Source organism: Capsicum annuum, chromosome 12, assembly GCF_002878395.1.
Source record: "Capsicum annuum cultivar UCD-10X-F1 chromosome 12, UCD10Xv1.1, whole genome shotgun sequence".
NCBI lineage: Eukaryota > Viridiplantae > Streptophyta > Magnoliopsida > Solanales > Solanaceae > Capsicum > Capsicum annuum.
Window position 1 is genome coordinate 105,781,322 of NC_061122.1, and position 18,871 is coordinate 105,800,192.

The following is an 18,871-nucleotide window of genomic DNA, read 5'->3' on the forward strand; positions in this document are numbered from 1 at the left end:
CATCATAAATATTTATAAGAAATATGCAGGATATATGAAAGACTCACATAGCCCGAAGAAAATCATCATAATCATGAGAGGATGAAATAAGTACAATAACACATGTGAGTCATCATATAATTTGTCAATCACTTTCAGTTCATCAAGAATATCAATTCCCATAATGTAAATATCATTTAAATCTTTCGAAAGAATAACTTCCAGAATTCCACTTTTAAATAACTTCGCCATTCACCATAGACACAAGAAAACACACACACACAGGGAGATCCTATAACCAACATAAACTATGTGAGCTACGTGGAGTCCAACGCAAAACCCACGTTGGGGAGTGCCATCCTATCCTTGACATCGGAGTAGGACTATTGATATCAAATCCACACAACTTAGTGATCATTATATAAATCAGCCTCAGGTTCACTCCTATGGGGGCACGTAGTTCTAGGGAAGTAAGGTCGCTTTATACCTCCCACTCGGTGCTAAAGATTTCTCCCGGACTTAGCTCAGATCATTTCAAAGACAATCCACAACAAAACAATTTCAGTAATATATAAATATACATCGGGAGCCATCAGGCTTCCAATATATCAAAATCAACCACGTTGTGGATTTCTTTCAGACTCGAGTTTAAAACAACTCCATTAAGACCAAAAGGTCAAATCATTCATAATATCTCAAATATTCAACATCAACGTGCTTATAACACACACTTTCTCAAAAAAACACAATTTTCAAAGGGTATTCACGACCCAAATATTAAAATCATGAGAAATATCATTCAAGATTCATGCTTTATATCTCCACACATATAAATTCATCTTTCAAAATCATAAACATCAAGATTTCATAATAATCATAATAAGATATGGGTTCATGCTTCAAATTTGTAAAAATCAAATAAAAATCATGCCTTTGTAAAGAAAATTACTTTTGGGCACAAGAACGAAAGAGAGTTCTTGTTAAAAAACCCCCACATATCTTTAATGATGAACTTTAGATTGATACTCATTTTTGAGATGTTAATCGTGCCTTTGAATGATGGTTCTTGGAGTTCTTGAACTAGGAACTTGGAATATTGAATAAATTTGCAGAATTAATGGTGAACTTTGGAGGTTCTCGAAGTTGGATGTAGGAGCTTAGGGTTTTCTTTTTATAGAAATTTGATGAAATATAACATATAATGCTTCTAATAGGCTTTAATATAGGGTTTGGAAGGATTTTGGTTGTGGGGGGATGACCGAAATGCCCCTAAAAATTAAATAATTCTCAAATCTGTCCTTTGGTGGACTGTTTTGATAGTCTGAAGTAGATCAACCATAACATTTTACTCCGATATTCAAATTGGATGAAACCAATTTCATTTGAAAGAGGACTCTCATATATTTCCGTTGATATATAGTATCTCACCCAAATTATTGTGTACGAGGATTTATGATTATTTGAAGTTGACCCAAAAATTCACTTTTGATAGGTTGAAGTAGATCGACCATAACTTTTTTCTCCGATAGACAAATTGGATGAAACCAATTTCATCAGAAAGAGGAATAGTAGAGATTTACGTTGTTATATAGTAGATCACCCAGATCATTATGTACAAGGAGTTATGATTGTTTAAAGATTGAGAAAAAAATAAGCCAGGCTTTTGTACTTTTTCCTGCATGTTTTACTGTTCACTACTATTCACGGTTCGATCGAAATGTTCATAACTCGTCGCTCGGGTGTCTAGTTTGGATTATCCACATATCGTTGGAAAGATTATTCGATACTCTACGCAATGGTGGGTCATAATCTAAGACATTCCACATGAAAAATTTATAATTTATTCTAGAAGATAGAACCCAACACATTTACGCACAAAATTTCAACGAAAAATTTCCTAGGGTATTGCATCATCCCCCCTTGGAAACATTCATCCTCGAATGATGCTAGACATGCCAAGATTATATAGGGAATACAGTATACAGCTGAAATCATTCATTAGACTCATCACCACATCATTTCTCACTCCGAATACAATATAGAATGCATAAATTCAAGAAACTACAGCTGAACACATAATAAATGACAGCTGAACTGCTGCAACTTTTATCAAAAGTGCATGATTTAGGAAAGAACGGTACCTTCGGCTTGATTGGAGTACACGGAAAGTAGGTGCGGGTACTTGAATCGCATATTCGCCTCAGCTTTCAAAGTTCTACCCTAAACAGATTGGTTTCGCCAAAATATCATGACCAAGGGAACTTCTTTGTTCCTTAGTCTTCGGACACTGAAATCAAGAATCTCAACAGGAATCTCATCAAAAGAAAGATTTTCTTGAATGTCAGCACTCACAGAGGAATCCACTACCACAACATTGCTAATATGCTTTCTAAGCATATTAGATGAACAGAGGACAACTCGGAAGGCAACTCGACCTCATAAGCTACATTACCAACACGGATAAGAATTTTGTAAGGACCAACATAACGGGGACTAAGCTTCCCCTTCTTTCCGAATCTCTTTACCCCCCTCATGGGTGAAATTTTCAGATACACTAGGTCACCAACTTCAAACTCAAGGTCTCTCCTTCTAACATCCACATATGACTTCTGACGACTCTGTGCAGTTTTCAACCTTTCCCTAATCAACTTAACTTTTTCCATAGCCTCAAATACCGAATCAGGACCACTCACAGCCGCTTCACCCACCTTGAACCAACCTATGGGTGATGTACACTTCCTCCCATATAAGGCTTCAAATGGAGCCATGCCAATACTAGAGTGGAAACTGTTCTTGTAAGCAAACTCTATCAACGGTAAGTGATCATCCCAACTTCCCTTAAAGTCAAGTGTATAAGCTCTCAACATATCCTCTAAGGTCTGGATGGTCTGCTCAGCCTGACCATTGATCTGTGGATGAAAAGCAGAACTCAAAAGCACTTGGGTACCAAGACCCTTCTGAAAAGCTTTCCAAAATTGCAAAGTGAACTGAGTACCCCTATCCGAAATGATAGACAAGGAACTCTATGCAGTCTGACTAGCTCTCGGATATACAATCTAGCATAATCCTCAGCATTATATGAAGTATGAACAGGCAAGAAATGAGCAGACTTAGTCAACCTATCAACCACAACCCAAATGGAATCATGATGGCGTCTGGAAAGAGGTACTAATTACGAAGTCCATATTTATCTCTTCCCACTTCCAGATAGGAATACTAAACTTTTGCATCATACCACCAGGTCTTTGGTATTCAACCTTAACCTGTTGGCATATTGCACACTTAGCTACAAACGCTGCTATATCTTTCTTCATGCCACTCCGCCAATAGATTTCCCTCAAGTTTCGGTACATCTTGGTGGCACCAGGATGAATAGAATATCGCGCCCCATGCGCTTCAGCCATAATCCTCTGTCTCAGATCATTAATATTCGGGACACACTATCTACCCTGCAATCTAAACACACCATCTCCCCCTTGGGAGAAAACCTCTACTTTTTGGTCCTTGAATGACTCCTTCAGTCTGACCAAACTAGCATCTAAGTATTGCTTTTCCTTCACTTCTTAAACCAAGGAGGATTCAGAACTACTCTGAACCCCTATACTATTTTCAGTAGAGTCAAGCAACCTAATCCCTAATCTAGCCAAATGATGTACATCACGATCCAACTCTTTCTTACCTTCTACCATATGCGAAACACTACCCATGGACACTCTACTTAGGGCATCCGCCACAACATTGGCCTTGCTCAGATGGTATAGCACATTCATATCATAGTCCTTTAACAATTCTAACCATCGTCTCTTCTTAAGATTCAATTCTCTTGGGTTAAACACATACTGTAGACTCTTATGATCAATGAAAACATCAAAATGGACACTATACAAATAGTGTCTCCAGATATTCAAAGCAAACACAATAGCAGCCAACTCAAGGTCATGGGTGGGGTAATTTTTCTCATGGGGTTTCAACTGTCTAGAAGAATAAGCTATCACCTTACCCTTTTGCATTAATACGCAACCCAAACCAACTCTCAAAGCATGACAGTACACCACAAAACCATCAACACTATAAGGCAAAGTAAAAATAGGGGCTGAAGTAAGTCGAGTCTTCAACTCCTGAAAACTCTTCTCACAAGATTCGGACCACAAGAACTTTACTTTCTTTTGGGTCAACCGAGTCATAGGAGATGCTATAGAGGAGAAACCCTCAACAAAATGGCGGTAATAGCCTGCTAAACCCAAGAAACTTCAGATATTAGTCGAAGAAATAGGACTAGGCCAATTTATAACAGCATTGATCTTTCGGGGATCAACTCTAATACCCTCGAAAGAAATGATATAACCTAGAAAAGCAACTGACCTTAGCCAAAACTCACACTTACTGAACTTGACAAAAAACTTTTGATCTCTAAGGGTTTGGAAGATAGTTCGGAGATGATCAGAATATTCATCCTAACTTTGGGAGTACAATAGTATATCATCGATGAACACTATGACAAACATATCCAGATATGGTCTGAACACTAGATTCATGAGGTCTATGAAAGCTGCTGGGGCACTAGTTAACCCAAAAGACATAACAAAAAACTCAAAATGGCCATAACAAGTTTGGAAAGCGGTTTTTGGGATGTCACACTCCCTAACTTTGAGTTGATGATAGCCAGAATGAAGGTCTATCTTTGAGAAATAACTTGCACCTTGAAATTGGACAAAACAAATCATCTATTCTCGAAAGGGGGTATTTATTTTTGACGGTGACTTTATTCAGTTGGCGGTAATCAATGCACATACGCAAAGAGCCATCTTTCTTTCTGACAAACAATACAGGAGCACCCCAAGGAGAAACACTGGGCCTTATGAAACCCTTATCTAGTAGATCTTTGAGTTGCTCTTTCAACTCCTTAAGTTCTGCAGGGGCTATACGGTAAGGAGGAATAGAAATGGAATGAGTATCGGGAAGAAGATCAATCCCAAACTCTATCTCTCTATCAGGAGGTATCCCTGAGAGATCATTCAAAAAGACCTCAGAAAACTCATTGATGACGTTAACAGACTGGAGAGTTGGAGTCTTAGAATTAGCGTCTTTGACTCTAACCAAATGGTAAATACACCCCTTGGAAATAAGCTTTCTAGCTTTGAGGTAAGACATAAAATGACTCTTGGGTGACACAGAATTCCTAAACCACTTAAACACAGATGCACCCAAAAACTAAAACTTGACCACTCGGGTCCAACAATCAATAGAGGCATAAGAAAAATACAGCGAGTCCATACCCAGAATCACATCAAAATCAACTATGTATTATTCAATCAGATCAGCCAACAAGACTGTATGACGAATGGTAACAGGACACTTCTTATACACTTTCTAGGCAACAATCGAATCACCCATTAGGGTAGAAACTAAGATAGTCTTAGGAATAATCTCAGGACTCATTTCAAAATTAACAACAATCAAAGGTGTAACATATGAGAAACTGGATCCAGGATCCAACAAAGCATACACATCAAACTGAAATATATAAAGTATACCAGTAACAATATCGGGAGAGTCCTCCTATTCCTGGTGGGACGGTAAAACATAGAATCTATTCTGGCGCTGCCCGCCAGCATTGCTAGAAGAGGCACCCTGAGCTGGGGCTGGGCAAGTCACTGGAACTGGAGCACTAACAGTTTGAGTCTGGGTCTGAGGGCGATAGTCACAACGCCCTTGTCCTTTTTGTGGACAATCTCTAACTCTGTGACCCATGTCACTACATCGGAAACAACCCCTCTTCTTACCCCAACACTCACCCAAATGAGCCTTACCATAGTTAGGACACAGGGGACGATTTGGCTTACTACCAGCACTGTACTGGGACCTGGATGCATATGAACTGCTACCTTGCCCCTGCCTACCTCTAGGCACGGGAGCACTAGCAGATAACGGTGCTGGAATAGACGAACGATCCTAATACTGAGGGCGACTCCCTTCCTGCGATTTAGTCTGACCTTGTTCGTACTGCTCGAACCTAGCTCTCTTATTCCCTCTTATTCTATCTCTCTCCTTAATCTTATCTGCATCAATCTGTTGGGCATGAGTCATCAGTCTAGAAAGATTTATCTTACTGTTCAGCATAGCAGACCTACACTCTTTAACCATATAGCTAGACACTCCAATCACAAACTTACTCATACTAGCCCAATTATCAGCCACTAAGTCAGGAGCATACTTGGCCAACTGATTGTACTTTAGACAATACTCCCTAACAGGTATAGAGCCTTGTCGTAGGTTCATAAACTCTTCCACCTTCGCCTCCGTCATCTCCAAAGGGAAAAAATTATCCAGGAATGTAGCCTAGAACTCTTGAAAAGTTGTAGGGACTGCTCCCTCACCTCTACCTTTCCTCTAAAGTACAAACCAGTCATAAGCAAGGTCTTTCAACCTATACGCAGCCAACTCCACACTATATTCCTTAGATACATGCATCACTTGAGTAATCTCCCAAACCTCCTCTAAAAACAACCGTGGATCCTCATCAGACTTGGACCTATAGAATTTCGATGAATTCATCTGCATGAAGTCACAGATCTTGGCAGTAGCTGAATCACCTCCCTGCTGCTGTAGAGCTGGGACCGGGTTGGCCTGAACATTTCTAGTAATAGCTTGGGCCAACACCTGAAAGGCTGCCCGAAATTCAGCATGAGACACGTCTTCATTTAATGGGTTAGCGGGTTGAGGTTGCTGACCATCATTATTTCTTCTCGCTCGACGTGGAGGCATATTTTTGAAAAAGGAGAGCACGAATCAATAGTAGAGAGAGAAACTTTAAGAATGATAGATTTTTGAAAGAAAGAATCACACTTTTTCCTAAAACTCTTACAGCCTCTTGCTCATAGATGTGGCGCGCTATAGACCGATGATCAAGAATCTACTTAACGCGGCTTGTCAGACTCCCTAGGACACCTCAAAACCTGGCTTGATACCAAGTTTGTAATGCCCCAGAAAACGAGTCCAGAGCGTCACACGGTGCTTGAGGCTACGAGTATCCCCAAGCAAACCCTTTGAGCCAATTTCACTCAATTCAACATAAATCAACGGGGTTCCCATAAATAACCCTCAAATATCAACAGATTAATCATCATCTAAGAATAAAAGAATTTCAGAAAGATAACAAAATACGACTTATTAGTCAACTCTCAATATCTATACTAGTCCGACAAGGCTCTAAGAAAATCAATAAAACAAGCGAGCCATTGAGACATGCCCCAACTAACTCATACTCAGTTATCAAATGTAAATAATTTTGTGAAACCAACATCAGACATCACGTCCTCGGAACATGAGGACTTACCACAACAGAGGATATCGAACAACGTGCCTGAAGAATCACTGTCGAACTTGGAACTGAGCACCTAAACCTACATTCCAAGAAAATACAGCCCACATTCGAAGATGTGGGTCAGTACCATGAAAGAAACCGAGTATATGAGGATGTATGCAGTTGTATAAACATCATCATCATAAATATTTATAAGAAATATGCAGGATGTATGAAAGACTCACATAGCCCGAAGAAAATCATCATAATCATGAGAGGATAAAATAAGTACAATAACACATATGAGTCATCATATAATTTGTCAATCACTTTCAGTTCATCAAGAATATCAATTCTCATAATGTAAATATCATTTAAATCTTTCAAAATAATAACTTCCACAATTCTACTTTCAAATCACTTCGCCATTCACCATAGACACAAGAAAACACACACACACTGGGAGATCCTATAACCGACATAAACCATGTGAGATACATGGAGTCCAATGTACAACCCACGTTGGGGAGAGCCATCCTATCCTTGCCATCAGAGTAGGACTATTGATATAAAATCCACACAAACTAGTGATCACTATATAAATCAGCCTCAGGCTCACTCCTATGAGGGAACGTAGTTTTAGGGAAGTAAGGTCACTTTATACCTCCCACTCGATGCTAAAGATTTCTCCCTAACTTAGCTCAGATCATTTCAAAGACAATCCATAACAAAACAATTTCAATAATATATAAATATACATCGAGAGCCATCATGCTTCCCATCTATCAAAATCAACCACGTTGTGGATTTCTTTAACACTCAAGTTTAAAACAACTCCATTAAGACCAAAATGTCAAATTATTCAAAATATCTCAAATATTCAATATCAACATGCTTATAACATACACTTTCTCAAGAAAACATAATTTCTAATGGGGATTCATGACCCAAATATCAAAATCATGATAAATATCATTCAAGATTCATGCTTTATATCTCAAACATGTAAATTCATCTTGCAAAATCATAAACATCAAGATTTCATTATAATCATCATAAGATATAGGTTCATGCTTCAAATTCGTAAAAATCAAATAAAAATCATGTCTTTGTAAAGAAAATTACTTTTGGGCACAAGAACGAAAGAGAGTTCTTGTTGAAAAAACCCCACATACCTTGAATGATGAACTATAGATCGATACTCATTTTTGAGATGTTAATCGTGCCTTTGAATGATGGTTCTTGGAGTTCTTGAACTAGGAACTTAGAATCTTGAATAAATTTGCAGAACTAATGGTGAACTTTGGAGGTTCTTGAATTTGGATGTAGGAGTTTAGGTTTTTTTTTTGAGGGAATTTGATGAAATATAACATAGAATGCTTCTAAAAGGTTTTAATATAGGGTTTGGACGGATTTTGGGTAAGGGGGAATGACCAAATCAGCCCTAAAAATCAAATAATTCTCAAACCTATCCTTTGGTGGACTATTTTGATAGTTTCAAGTAGATCAACCATAACGTTTCACTCTGATATCCAAATTAGATGAAACCAATTTCATTAGAAAGAGGACTCCCATATCTTACCGTTGATATATCGTATCTCACCCATATCATTGTGTATGAGAGTTATGATCATTTGAAGTTGACCCAAAAATTTGCCAGGCCTCAGTACTTTTTCCTGCATATTTTACTGGTCACTACTATCCACGATTTGATCGGAATGTTCATAACTCATCGCTGGAGTGTCCATTTTGGATGATGCACATATCATTGGAAAGCTTATTCGATACTCTATGCAATGGTGGGTCATAATCTTAGACATTATAGATGGAAAATTTATAATTCATTCTAGAAGATAGAACCCAACACAATTACGCACAAAATTTCAACGAAAAATTTCCCAGGGTATACACATGTATGTTGAGCGTTACTATATATCTGTCGATGAAAGGCCTCTATTGAATCTGGTTGAATTTATGTCCATAAAATCTGATACACTATCATGTAAAAACACAATTGACAGTCCTTTTATGCCCTTTGTTCCTTCGTAGTCCCTTATATATGTGGTCTACCTCTATTTCAAGGCCTCAACAGCTTTAGAATCTCCTAACCCTTTGAGCAATCATTTAGTTTATGCTTTTAACTGGGCAAGTAATTTAATGGAAAGGAAATTTTGGGTAACTATATTATATAACCTTTGAAGCCAATTTTGTTATATTTGAATACTAAGTGCAGAGAGTCATAGAGTTATTAATATAGTGGTATTAATTTTCAGCAAATTTATTTTGAGAAATAAAAGGGAAATAGTTGTCCTAAATAACCCATGGTAATGATACGTTACTAAGACATGTATGAAATAAACTATAAGGAATATAAATCATTATTTTACTCACTAAACAAGTCAAAATTATAAACTATAATAAAACATTTAGTTTGAAATAAACTCTGATATGAAACAATTAGCTGATGTGTTTAACTATCTCTGAAAGCCTTTAAATAAACTAACGATTTGATGGGACAAGTTACCAATTATCTATAAATAATTGAAATTGAAAAAATCTTCAAAATAAGCATTAACATAAATAAACCAGCCTTATATGATGAGACTCACCACAAGCAATATTGAACGATCAATGGTGTTAATCGAGTTGCATTGTTGAGTCTCGACACCAAAACATATATCATAATAGGATGTATCGTAGGAAAGGTATGTGGTTAAAACTTCAATTACTGAGCATATGAGATATGCAATCTATTACATAATAAACAAAATCATGTTGAAAGATATAGTCATTTCGAGTTAAACAATTTCTCAAAAAATATTATGATCTTGTGTACAGTAAATCATAAACTGTAAGCATTAGGTATAACTAAAAGACAAGAAAAACTCAATTTAACAAAAGTTGTGGGTCAAGTAAAAAATTCATGTTAAAACTATTTTTATGGGAGATTTGCTTTACCAACATAAACAATATGAGGAAATATGAATTCCAACGTAGACACCTCATTGGGGGGCTGCACTACATCTTGCTAAGGTATATTGCCATAGCTTACCTGGAAACATTGAGCTTCTTGGAAAAATAAGACTTATATTGACACATAGTTCTTGAACTTGGTTATTTGAAACCCTAGTTCTCGCAGTGGTAAGTACTACTCTAAAAGTTCTATAAAAACGCTCCAGCTAGAATAACTAAAATATGAAAATAAGCATGAACTAATTTAAATTATCTAATTTACTAGACTTTTAGAGTATTGGAACTAGTCATACTTGTTGCAACTTAATTTTGGGATCATGAGTTCATAACATGCCACTTTAAATTAACATAAGTTGAAGTATGGCAAAACATGTAGCATTCATGAAGTACAATCATAACTTAAATAAATCCATTGGCAGTCATGTTTAATAAAATTCAAAAGAAACCATGAACATAAATTTTCATAGGATAACCAAATTTAGAAAGTCACTCATACTTGGGTATAAACCCAAATTCAATAAAAGTTAAAATCATAACTAAAAGGTTTTTATTATTGGATATATGAATTGAATGGAATTCTTATGAAAAATCCCACCTTCTTCACTTGAAGAATTCATTTGCAGGAGATTGGAATCCTGGAACACTGAGGAGAACCCTAGGTCTTAGGATTGAAGAACTTTAAACATTCTTTTCTAATGTTCCAAGTGTTAGGGGAGTGAAAGTAGGAAGTAATAGACCAACCCTTTAACATCACTCTTTTAATATTGAACTATCTAACCCTATGTCTTATAATACTAAAGCCATACAGATCCTAATAATATATTAATAAAATCTCATCAATAGTATAAGGATATCAATACCATGTATAATAAATTCAAATTCATAGGGTAGTAAAACATCATAATATGGAAACTATGAGTTGACAGTAAACAATGCTTAATGTTCACCTCGTATACACCTATAAGACCCTTAAAACTTCAATCCTTTTTTTTTGACCTTTTCGGGTTCGAATTGATAATTTTTCACTTGAATTGTGTTTAGTGATGTTAGAAGGGTAATATGGGAAGGTTTTTTGAATTTTTGAAAAGGGTTCTAGGCAATTTTGGATCATTGAGGTAGTAATCCTCTGCATTATCACCATGTCACGAGGCTACAAGAACTTTATTAGCTCTAGTAGAAACATTAGCTGAAGGACAATCCCTTTGTATGTGACCAAGTTGACCACGAGTATAACGATGATTTCTCCCATCCTCACAATAACCATGATGATGTTACCCACAAAAACAAAAAAGAGGATAAGGTGGGAATAACTGAACTCCACTAGACTGACACTAGGAACCCTGTGCCTTAGAAATCCCACAATCCTGAGAATGATGATCACCCAAAGACTTAGGATAGGGATCACTACAAGGCGTATAAGAATTTCCCCAGTTCTTATTCTTGGTCCATTATTTGTTGTATCTCCCATTATTTTGTTGACCCAAACCTAGTCAAAATATGCTAGCTTCTCACTATGCCTCTTCCCAATCTTTTCCCATTTCTTCTTTTCATCTTTAACCTATTGCATATATGCCACAAACCTAGATATATCCATATCATTGTTAAACATTGCTTCCTTACAATCCCATAAAATGTCACAGGACAACCCAAAAGTGAACTATCGTATCTTGGACCTCTGGCTAGACACAAATTTTGATGCATAACAAGACAACTACTAAAATTTGAACAAAAACTCTTTCTCACTCACTTTTACCTTCTTCAGATTAACAAACTCCTCTGCATTAGCTTTTCTGAACTCTCGAGGAAAGAAGTGATCAAGAAAGGCTATTGAAAACTCATCCCACAATGTTGGCTGCACATAATCACCCCTCAACTGGTCCCAATCCTCATGCCACTAATATGGTATATGTTTCCAATGATATGCAACAAACTTTACACCTTCAAAATTAATGACATATATCACTCTGAAAATCTTCTCTATCTCTTCTACAAATCCATAAGGATTCTCCTCAACTCTAGAGCCTGTAAAGGTTGGGGGATTCAACCATATAAACTAGCTAATCTGATTAACCTTAAATGAAGGAGCAATAAAACAAATACAATCAAACTAATGAGAATGAGATGTCACCAATTGAGTTAGAAAATAAATAGACTATCAAAAATCTTAATAAAATAAGTCCCCATAAGAAAGCTCATCATATGCATCACCACTCTAATAAGCCTGAGGATGACTAGTGGGGATAGATGCAACGCCGTATGGAGTAGCACAGTTAGGAGAAAGAACCCTAGACCAGCTCTACGCTTTATATATAGGGTGAGTCCCTTCCACATTATTCTCAGGCAGGATAGAGTTCCCATCAAAGTTTATACAAATATCAGATCTTTGGGGAGGCATAATCTAAAATGTGAGGAATCCATAAATTAGAGAAGTCTTATAAAACTAGACTTTATAGCCCAAATTTAAAACATAAGAAAGGGAAAAATTCCTTAATGCCTTATAGCCTCATCCTTATAAGTATCACACGCTACATATCTATAAAAGGTACTCTGCTCGACATGGCTTTTAGGATACCCAACAACTGTAATCCATGCTTAGATACCAAGTATGTCACATCGTAAATAAAGGTCTGGCCATGACTGGTATCTCAATTCCACCAAATATTAAATACCACCCCTTAACCAAACCTCAAGAGCATCATAATAATCATAATAATACACAAGTCAACTAAAAAGTAATAAGAAGATGTATAACTGACTCAATGAAAATAAATGTCAAAACTCTAACCAACCAGCCCACATTTGTCCCCCTAAAATTAGAATACTAAGAAGGTCGGGAAATGTCCCTGACCATGACTAAAAGAATCCAAAATTACTAACTCAAAATAAAATAATATGAAAATTATAAGTCCTTTCGGAGGATGGAGGATCACCACTTCACAACTACTCAATGGACTTGCTAATCCACCTAACGTTGCACATGGGTGAAAGAATTTTATTTGAACCCTACATTATGAAATAATTTATAATACTAAGATGGTTAGCAGGGTGAGCACTAGCATGTAACTCAACAAAATGATTAAATAATGACATAATCAAATCAGTAAAAACTAATTAAAAAACCATATGCACACATTCTCATATACATATATAAAATTATGGAATGGGGAAAAAGGTTTAAGAATGATATTTTAAAATTATTAACATAGACTTTGTATCTATAACCATCCTAAGGGAACCCACAGGCTATATGGATTCAACTCTCCCTACTAAAAGGGCTCTAGTTCATATTAGTTGCACGAACCGAAGAAATCCGAGGAAGGGCCAAATCCAATAAGGCTCCAACCATTGAAATATATATATATATATATATATATATATATATATAAGGTGTGAACTACAAACATGGCCATAAATACCCCCACACTAGCAAATGTGGATTCCAATATTGGTCCCACCAGGACCTCTACCTTTCACGACTAGGTACATATCCCCATTTATGCCCAAATGAGAACCATTATACATATAATACTACAGAGTAAAACTTTAAGGAATTAAGCACTTGGTATGATCATACTAATATCCTTAAAAGCTAAATGACACATGCCAAATTAATTCAAAAATCCACATTGACTTCCCAAGCTCCATTAAAATCCAATCCATGGCCACCAAGTCCATCCAAATCCATTTAAATAATAAATTATGCATTAATGCAACACATTAAGTTCAAAAAATCTTACACCATGCAATTTTTCATAATTTAATTCAAATTTATAAATTAGGCTAAAGATCATGCAAATCCAAGACAAAATTCATCAAATTTGGGGTCACTCATGTTCCCTATTCAAATAATTTAATGAAAGTACCAATTTAGTACTAAAAAACTAATTGAAAGCATGAATAATAAATTCAAACCATTGGACAAGTAATTAAGTCAATAACGACCAAAAATCCTCAACGTAATATCAAATTCACAATTTAAATTACATGGAAATCCAAAAATTAGATTACCTAATGTAAAATGAAAATTTATGAAAGAGATAAATACCTAAAACACACAAGAATTTGGAATTAATTTGATGTTTGGAGCTCGGATGTTTAATGCATAGTGAAGCCCTTGAATGTTTTTGGGTTTTATGTTTTAGAGTGAAACAAAGGGATTTGATATTTGAAAAACTAATGGGAATGGTATTACTTTATGTTTAAAAGTCATGGAAATGGTGAAAATATCAAAAGCCCCTCAACCTTTAGTAAAAAAAAAATGATTGTACGAAAATTATGCCTTGGCGTGGCACGCCAATACAACAAAGACTATCCACCCACCAAGCTAAATCATGAATACTACTTCTAGTATCAAAATTAGTTAGAATTTCCTTTATGAACTTGCTACTAGCCAGGAATCTGGGGGATCTCCAGATGTTGTTACTGGTAAGATACAACTTTTCTCTCGTGATGTGTATTATTTTCTTAACCCTTGTTCTACTCTTTCTTTTGTGACCGCTTATGTGGCCGTAAATTTTGGTTTTGATCCCAAAAGTATTTTCGACTCATCTGTATCAACACCATAGGTGATTTTATTATGGGTATAAAAATCTATAGGGGTTGTGTGGTGTCTATCTTTCATAGGGAGACATTAGTAGATTTAATGGAGTTAGAGATGGTAGATTTTGATGTCATCTTAGGGATGTATTAGCTCTATTCCTTCAATGATTCTCTTTTTTGTAGGAACCGAAAGGTCAGTTTCTATTTTCCTAATAAGCCAATATTAGAATTAGAGGAAAGTTCTTTAGTGCCTAAAGGGAGATTTATTTCATATCTTGGGTAAAAGAAATTAATTTCAAAGGGATGTTTGTATCACCTAGTTAGGGTTAAGGATTCTAACTCCAAAAGCCCTTATTTGTAATTTGTCCCCGTGGTTAGTAAATTTCCTTAAGTATTTCTCCATGATCTTCCTTGAATTCCTCCCAAAAAAGAAATAGACTTTGGGATTGATCTTCTACCCGAAACTTATCCTATTTCCATTCCTCCATAAAGAATGGCACCAACTAAATTAAAGGATCTAATGGAGTAGTTAGAAGATATCTATGATAAAGGGTTTATTCATCCTAGTATGTCTCCGTGGGATGCTCCTGTGCTTTTCGTGGAAAAGAAGGATGAGTATCTTTAGATGTGTATAGATTACCATTAGTTAAATAAGGTGATAGTAAATTAAACATATCTCTTCCTAGGATTGATGATGTATTTGACTAGCATTAGGGCGTTTGATGCTTCCCTAAGATTGATCTTTATTTGGGCTATCACCAGTAGAAAATTTAGGAGGTTGATATTCCCAACACTACTTTTCGAACTTGATATAGTCACTTTAAGTTTCTAGTTATGTCATTTGGATTGAATAATGCTCTAGCTTTGCTAATTGATCTTTTGAATTAAGTTTTCAAGGATATTTTAGACTTGTTTGTGATAGTCCTCATTGATAGTACCCTGGTGTATTCGTAGAGTGAGGAGGACTATTCCAATCACCTCAGAATTATGTTGCATACCCATAAGGATCAAAAGTGGTGTCCTAAGTTTTCTAAGAGTGAGATTTTGTTGAATGTTGTGACTTTTCTTGTTCATGTTGTTTGTAGTGAGGGGATCAAGATGGATCAACACAAGGGTAAGAAAGTTTTGAAATGAGCTAGTCCTACGACTCCGACCGACATTAGGAGTTTAAATTGCTTGGCTGGGTATTATCAGAGGTTTTTGAGAGTTTCTCTTATATTATTTCTCCATTGAACAGATAGACTCAAAAGAAGGTTAAGTTTTTGTGGTCTGATGCTTATGAGGGTAGTTTTAAAAAGTTTAAAGGTAAGTAGACTTCTGCGCTAGTTTAGAACCTGCCTGAGGGTTGATGTGTGGTGATTTTACAACTTATTTTTAGTCAATGTTCGTGCACACTACAATGTTTTGTATAAATAAATGAGGCAAAATTGTGACTAAATGCTACACGTGCTAAGGGTGCCCTAACTTCTCATTCGAGGATAGATGATCCTAAGGGGAGGAGTTAATGTAATAACCAAACTTCTTGAGAACTATACCCTCCATGAGATCAATAGTTGGATTAGATTTATAATGCCAATAGACTCACCTTAATCTAAGATCGAGGTAAAAATTTATGGCCAAATTATGGTCGTGATGTTAAACTACAGTAACAACGAATCTGAACATGATTCATTATGTCATAAATGAGTCATTAGGAGGATCAATTGCCACGATAGTGAGGAAACCCAAATTTTTATCCCTTGATAATGAGTCTAGCGTATGACTCATTGTGAGACATAATGAGTCATTTAAGAGGGACTTATTGTCACAACAGAAGGATGCCCAAGAATTCATCCCCTGACCATAATTCTTCATGATGACTCGTGATGTTAGGAAATGAGTCATTATAAGAGATACAATGTCATAACAGTGAAGGACTAGGTTATCGATCCTCAGGTAATGACTCTGGGCCATGACTCATAGTCAGACCTCACGAGTTGTTACCCAAGTTGTGATGAATGTTCTCGTATTTTCCTGAATATTTTAATTATGGTATTTTTTGGTGTTTTACTCCATTCAAACTCTTTTTTATCTCTTAAAACACTCAAATGACCCTTTTGACTTCAGTTACCAAGATTAAACTGTATTCTTTTTCCCTCTAACTTCCAAGGCAATAGATATTAGGGTTTTACAAGGAATTAAACGTTAAGGCTCTAAACTATGAATTCTTAAATTCTTACATATTTCAAGCATGATGCTCTTCCCTAACATGTATTCTTACATTGTGAAAATTCTTTACTTAATATTCAAGCATTTTGAATGACGGGTTTGAAATTAGACTAAGGGTTTTTGATTATTATTACTTGAATTACTTTTCCCATATTTTTATTATATTTCTCAATATTTAATTGATGGTTTTGGGATTAAAATACTTCATGGGGATTTTAGTTTGAATGGGGACATGGGTTTCCCAAGTTGAGGGAAATTTTGGTTTGATAATGGTATTAACCGCAACCCACTTTGTAAACTTGATTTTGATTATGGATATTTGCATGCTTTGACTTGTCTATTGAACCCTTTTTTATTACATTAAAGGATAAATAGATAAATATGATTTTTGATTGCCTTGATAACCAGGATTTTTGATTTTAAATGGAACTTGGGAGTCTAATGGTTGAAATGACTGATTTGGTAGAATTGAATTCGCTTGCAAGCATATTGGTATGGCAATACCATATTGGAAAATGCCTTAATAAAGACTCCTTAGTTAATGGTTGAGTTTATGTGTAAACTATTTTGATTTGGGCTTAAAGGGAATTTATAGCTCACTATGAAGGTGTAGTCTCGAGGGGACCAACACTGGAACCACATTTGTTGACATGGGGCTCTATACGGTTGTGTGCTAAGTGCATACTTTATATTTTTGGGAGGGATATCGCCTTGGTGTCTTTAGCCTTTCCTTAATTTCCTTAGTATGTGCAGCTAACATGTACTGGGGCCCTTTTGACAGGGGAAGTCAGACCCATATAGCCCATGGGTTTCTTTAGGACAGAGCGAGCTACACAACTTAGGTTAATGGTTTTAAACTCTCATATTCATGAAACTTGTCCCTATCCTTGCATCCCATTCATGTATTTAAATATTTTGCATGTGATTTCTATATGGTTTTTGATAATGGCATTATTTTATCACTTTTCCCTGAGTTACATGTCAGTGCTCGGCCCACTGACCATCCTTGGATGATGCACCATTTCATGATGTAGGTTCAGAGGACATTTTTGTTGCTCATGTGAAGCGTTAGTTGGTTTGGTATGTTTGTTGGTCATCTATGAAGTGTGAGCCTTCATATTTCAGAAAGCCCTGCCCTTTCATTTGGTTTCTTTTCATATTTTGGGAATTATGAATTCTTTTCCGTCATAGTGGGGAAATGCCCCGACTTAGTTGGCATTTCTGGTTTTAGAGGCTTTTTTGGAAAAGTATTGGGATTAATGGTTGTTTTCTTTGGATTCTTAGAAATTCTGTTTTCCTTATATGTTCTTCTTATTACTACCCTTGAGGTAAGGCTAAGCGGGTTATCTCCGACCCATGGTGGGCTCGGTATTAATTGTCACAACCTGGCCCAGGTTTGCATGACAGACTCTTAGGGTCTGGCTTTGAGTCGTAGCTTTAGTCATAGCCAAAGTACCCAAATTTTGGTACCCATTTCCATGATGATGAGTTCTCCTAAAGACACATAGGTCTGACTACAAGTCAAAGCCTGAAGTCATAGTTACTGGTATCTTGGACAGTGGTTCAGTAAATTGTTCATAACTTTTTACTCCAATATCAGATTAAGGTGAAACTAGTTAAGTTGTATAGCTAATTCAATTATCTATCTTTCGGTGGTTGTGATCTCAAAACTCTGCGTAATTCAAAAGTTATTCTCATTTGAAGTTTACTATAGAAATATTCTTTACATGAATTCAATCGATAAGGGATATTTTTATTTGTGTATAAACAAGGAGTTATTTGGGGTCTTAATATATTTCTAAATCACTTCCCCTAATATGAGAATACGATGTTGGATTTTTCATGGACCTAATGCATTATTCAAATATT